Source organism: Petaurus breviceps, unplaced genomic scaffold (assembly GCF_028583685.1).
Source record: "Petaurus breviceps papuanus isolate PSGF00001 unplaced genomic scaffold, PetGlider_PUasm1.0 90760, whole genome shotgun sequence".
Classification (NCBI taxonomy): Eukaryota; Metazoa; Chordata; class Mammalia; order Diprotodontia; family Petauridae; genus Petaurus; species Petaurus breviceps.
This window is the reverse complement of record NW_027187338.1, coordinates 3,441,343-3,447,342: the sequence shown is the minus strand read 5'-3', so window position 1 is coordinate 3,447,342 and position 6,000 is coordinate 3,441,343. Positions and strand designations below refer to the sequence as shown.

At 39.5% G+C, this 6,000-nt stretch overlaps 1 protein-coding gene across 8 annotated transcripts in view; it reads right to left on the bottom strand.

Moving 5' to 3' along the window:
- Nucleotides 1-6,000, bottom strand: part of THRAP3 (thyroid hormone receptor associated protein 3) — a 90,960-nt gene that overhangs the window by 63,345 nt on the left and 21,615 nt on the right. Inside the window, exon 1 of one of the 8 annotated variants that reach the window (XM_069067944.1) lies at nucleotides 5,449-5,582. The exons of the other annotated variants lie outside the window; for them this stretch is intronic. The gene's annotated coding sequence lies outside the window, so the exon portion shown is untranslated. Of the gene's footprint in view, nucleotides 1-5,448; nucleotides 5,583-6,000 lie in introns of those variants that run through there. 8 annotated transcript variants of the gene reach the window in all.

The window sequence follows — 6,000 nt, the reverse complement described above, 5'->3', positions numbered from 1 at the left end:
AAAAAAAAAAAAAAAAAAAAAAAAAAAAAAAAAAAAAAAAAAGAAATCAAGGTGATATAAAACAGAAAGCAGCAAGAATTTTTAATTTTTTAAAATTATTTTTAAAAATTACTACATAGTAAATCTACAATCTAACTGAAGGGGAAGGATAAGTAAACAAATAATTATAATAGAGAAAGGGAGACACAAATACAAAGGAGGAGTCTAGGTAAAGTGCTGTAAGAGGGAGAACTTTGATGAGAGAAATCTGAGGAAGGAGGGAAGTGCCAAGGGAACTGCCCAAAGTCAAGTTTGGCTTAAAAGGAAAAAAGGGACATCACTAAAAGAGATTGGGGGGAGTCAATTCTAGGCATGGGGATGTAGGAAAAAAGACAATGAGACTGAAGAAAGCATGATCATAATGAGATACAAAGAGCTGAGCTGGGTTTATGTGTAACAGGACCCAAAATAGTTTGAAATAAATAAAGTTTAATGGGTAGGCTGGAATCAGATTATGGAAGGCCTTGGATGGCAGGATCAGGAGTTCATACTTTAATAATTTTTGGTGGCTAATGTATCTGAATATAATAAACACTTATTAAGTATTTAAATTAATCAGCAAGGCCTTCAAAACACACTAGTTTCAAAAGACATACAATATGCTGTAACTTAACAACAGGAATATAATAGAACAAAGAGTTCTTTCAAAATACTGGGAGAGTTACTTACTGGAACCAGGATGCCAGAACTGATGAAAATATCATCTTTTCCACTTACCAGTGATACCACTTTCTATTTTTACTAACCTTCACTGGTCAAAACACTTTTTGTAATTAGGAATTACTAAGGGAAGCAGCACACAGGTACTGAAAGTTCAATATAGTCAGGGATAATTTTAAGGTGTTCAAGAATGGGTAGGTACTGAACAGTTTCTCTAGCCAAGGATATGGGGAGTGGGAGAAGGAAAGAAGAAGAGGAAACAGAAAGTGAATGATATCAACTAATCAACAAGCATTAATTAAGTAGAGGTAGGGGTGGCCAGGTGGCGCAGTAAGAGTGCAGGCCCCAGCGTCAGGAGACCTGGGATTGGTTCCGGCCTCAGATACTTAGCAACCACACAAAAATAACTGGCCATGTAACCCTGAGCAAGTTACTTAAACCCAATTGCTTAAAAAAAAAAAATTAAGTAGAGGTATGAGCCAAGCACCATGATGCTCTAAATCCTTTTAACCACACCAATTATGTTAAAATCAGGATAAAATGAACATCAAGAGCAGACATAAAAGGAAAATCAAACCACAGGGGGCAGCTAGGTAGCACAGTGAATAGGGCACCAGTCCTAGAGTGAGTAGGACCTGAGTTCAAATCCAGCCTCAGACACTTGACACTTACTAGCTGTGTGACCTTGGGCAAGTCACTTAACCCCAGTTGCCTTTCCTTTCCCCCTCAAAAAAAAAAAGTTAAAAAAAATTCAAACCACACAAGATTAACAAACTCCTAGCACGTGTTACTTTCCCTCTATCCCTGCACTGTTCAATCACTAGTCATCTAATAGCAAATTATTTCCAATCCCCACTTCTCTGTTATCCCCATCCTTGGCGCATGTGCCAACATCCGAACTCTTGTTTATCATGCCTTTCAACATACCCTCTGAAAATGCCATACCAGAGTGACAAACTTCATTCTAGACTTCTTCCTCTCACATTCTTTCCTCCTCTTTGATCTCACTAATACCTGACTTTCCCCAGATGACTCTCCATCTCTGACCATACTTACCAGCACTATCAGTATTTTCATTACTCACCTGCTCTCCACTTCACATATACACAATAGTCCTACATATTAGTCAAAATATCCCTTGCTCTCATTACCAGACTTTCCCTCTGACATTATTATTCAGTCACCCGCTCTTTAATTTCAACATTCCTGTCTTCAAGGTGGATGTTTACTAGACTCTCCTCAAGTCATTCTTCCTTCTTCAGTATTCTACACCTGGGTCTCCCAGACTTCCTCTCCTCCCCACCTGCTGCCCTACTGCCAAGGAGTTCTAGAGGCCAGAGGAATTTCCTCACCATTTCCCATCCAACTACTTTCCTGGGCTTCACCATCTCCAGAAACTCATCATTCTGCAAAATGAAAGCAACTGAAATTCTCACCTCCTCAGAACATTTCCACGCCAGGTATAGGATATAATCTTAAAGTTTTCCATTTCCTTGATCAAAAAGTCTATTATTTCTCTATGTGACTGTAACCTTTCTTCCTATTCCAACTGTCCCACTATGGTTGGCTCCACCTAAAACTAATTTCTTTCACTGAGACCTACACTGCACCCTTGCCACCAAGCCCCTGCCACCCTCCCCACCCATCCCTACCCCCAATGCCTCCACCTCACTCAGTATTACCTCAAATTCCTGGCTCTGACTTCACCTTTCTTCTCAACCTGAACCCTACAGTCAACCAATTCAATTCAACAACATTTCCATCTAACTTTAGAATCCTTCCCACCTTTGGCCTATCAACACTCATCTCCTGCCACACAGTCCTAGACACTCCATTTGCTCCATTTCATACAAATTAATCTTGTCCAACTTTAACTGGGCCCTCACTGAAGCAAAACAATCCTTTACTTCTCCTTGTTTCTTTATCTCACTCTCCACGGAAGTTATTCCAAAGCTTCTCTTTTCCTCTAACCCTTCTATACCTCCTCTACCCTCAAGTCTCAACTAAGAACTTCACTTCTTTTACTGAGAAAATTAAGGCCATTAGGGCAGGATCTCCCTCTTCATTCCTTCTCTTCATCTCAAAACCCCTTGATACTACCTCCCACTCACTTTTTCTATGTTCCACTCTCTAATAAGGTAGTCCTTTTTGCCAAGGCCAATATGTTTCCAAGTGCCCTTGATCCATTCCCCTACTGGAACACATGTGTTGGACTAGAGGTACAAAATAATACATACAATTTCCAACACTGCCAATGTGTGATTTTGTTTGCTTGCCTATGCTAACTAGTTTGTTGGTTGTTAATGTCCAAATAATAGAACTAAAATCTCACCCCCCCCCCAAAAAAAGCAGAAGATCACAAGCATGAAACAAGGTACATATATTGTCAGCTGGAGTATCAGGTGGGTTGGTTTTGCCCAAAGGTTTTGTCTTCTTTTTACAAGACAGGGCTCAATGTTGTGGGGGTGTTAAGGGGAGATGACAGATTAAAAAGGCAACAATCTTAAAAAAAAATATGCAGGGCAGCCAGGTGGTACACAGTGAGTAAGAGTGCTGGCCCTGGAGTCGGGAGACCCGGGATCCGTTCTGGCCTCAGATACTTAATACCCACACAAAATAACTGGCTGTGTAACCTTGAGCAAGTTACTTAACCCCAATTGCTTTAAAAAAAAGTATGCAAGAAGGGAATAAAAGGGGGCATAAAGGAAGAAAGACAATCAGGATAACTTTAAAAATGTTCTGAATTTCTTATATACTTTAAAAAAGGAAATAATCTGGATACTGTAGAGATGTGCAGTTTGATTATTGCCATTCTCTATTTGTTCTTTGCACACACAAGTATTCAAGTTCATGATAAAACATTTAAAATGTTTAAGAACAAAGTTACCAATGAAACTCTCTCTAAATTGCCATATAGAACAGCCCCAGTCTCTCCCCTGGGCTTTAGTCTCACATCACCATGCCTATCAGATATATCAAGCTGGTTGTTCCAGAGACATCTCAAACTCCACATATCTGAAACTGAACTTTGCCCTGAACCTTCCTCTCTTCCAAACTTTCCTATTTCTGTCAAAGCAAACATCATATTCTTCTATCCCAGGTTTATAACTTCAGTATTCCTCAATCCTCAAACTGCTCACTCTCTCTTGCTCCAGAACCCATCAGCTGCCACATCTTACTCCTTCTACACCTCTAGCTTCTAATGGTTCTAACTCTTCCCTTCTCTCTACTCATACATACAGTCACCGCTTCCGTTCAGGATCTCATCACCCCTTGCCTAGAAACAGAGCTTCTTAAACTGTGGGTCTAGTTTAAGAAGTGCTAAAGAAATTGAGTGGAAAAAGTTTAAGAAACCCTGGCCTAGACTGCTGTGTGGTCTGTTAACTGGACTGCCTAAAATCTCTCCCCATGAGTTTACTCTTCACACAGCTGCCACAATGATATTCCTTAAGCAGACAGAGAACCATGTAATCCCCCCTAGTCAATCTCCAATGACTCCCTACTACCTCTAACACAAAATGTAAACACTTCTATTTAGTTTTCGAATCCTTCACAAACTGGTCCCAACCCAGCTTCATGATACATTACTTCTCTCCTTTTCCTACTCTGAAATCCAGACAGATTGGCTTTTTCTCTCCCTCTTCACTTCTACCTCATAGAATCCCTCTCTTCTTTCAAGACCCAGCTCAAGATCCTACCTGCTAATGCCCACTCACTAGTATTTATTTTCTATTTACTCTGGAAATACTAATTTATCTACTGCTACAGCATATTTCCCCTGCTGGACTATAAGCTCCTCAAAAAGGAATTGTTTCATTCTTTATTTATATCGCCAATACTTGCAGCAAAGTGATTATCCATAAAATATTCAAGGCACTATGCTATGCAAAGATGATAAAAAGGAGTAGAATTCATAGTCCTGGTCCCTTTCTTCAAAAGACTTACAATCTAAGTGGGAAGGCAAGACACATCTATCAAAAAATAACATAAAAGATAGCATATGTTAAGTAACAAATGAATGGCACAGACCGATGACGCTCCTTGAAGTAATTCAAGGAATCCCACAAGGAGAAAAGGTTGTAATGGCAGATAAATACACACAGCAAAGCTGTCATTACTATATCTTATCAATCAACAATAACAAGCATTCTGACTGGCTGAAATCTAGCTTTGACTGGGAAGTCTGCTTCTTAGTGGTCTCTCAAGTTTCCTCAGATTAAAATGGGGATAAGAGCACCTACTTCACAAGGTGTGTAAGGATAAAAGAAGATATTTCTAAAAGCATTTAAGCATAATGTCTTATTCCTTTCCCCTTGCTAAATTTTTTTTTTAAAGCAATCAGGGTTAAGTAACTTGCTCAAGGTTACACGGCCAGTTATTTCTGGGTGTGGTGCTAAGTATCTGAGCCCGGATTTGATCCCAGGTCATCCCAACACTGGAGCTGGTGCTCTTACTCATTGAGCCACCTGGCCGCCCCTTGCTAAATTTTTTTAAAAGAATAATCTATACATAATCAAGACATACTTAATAAAAATCTGAAAGAGGGAAAAGTGAGATTTTGCAATGGACATACTAGAAGTGAAATATCCAGAGAGTGGCTTATCAGTTCATAGATGCTGGACAATCTCTGAAGACTGATAATACACCTAGCCTAGAATCAAACAGGTGGAAAAGAACATGCTATAATGCAGGTAGAAAAATACAGGGCACTTTAAAAAATCCCAGTTTCTCTCTGAAACAAAGGCCTACCTTCTTAACAATATTCTTCCAGTGATATTGGTTGCTTTGATAAATGGAATACAACAATCTGTGAAGAATTAAGAGTTGAGGGCAAAAGAGGTGAAGAGGCAGGAAAAAACCACTGGTTTTGAAGTGAGATAATCTAGGTCCAAATTTCACCCCTGAACTTCTGCAAATCTAAAAGCAATAAACAAATACAAATTATCATAGTATTTTAAAGGTCCAAACTGCCCATATTGAGTTTTTTCAATGTTTAAATCCAAATGTAGTGATTAAACAGTTAATATAAGCAACATTCTTCTTGCTGAGTCGTTTTTCAGTCATGTCCAACTCTTTGTGACCCCATTTGGGGTTTTCTTGGCAAAGATGCTAGAGTGGTTTGCCATTTCCTTCTCCAGCTCATTTAACAGATGAGGAAACTGAGGCAAACAGGGTTAAGTGACTTGCCTAAGGTCATACAACTAGTGTCTGAACTCAGGAAGGTTAATCTTCCTGACTCCAGAGCCAGAGCTCTCTCCACTGTGCCACCTAGCTGCCCAGGACTACCTGTGAAGAACACAG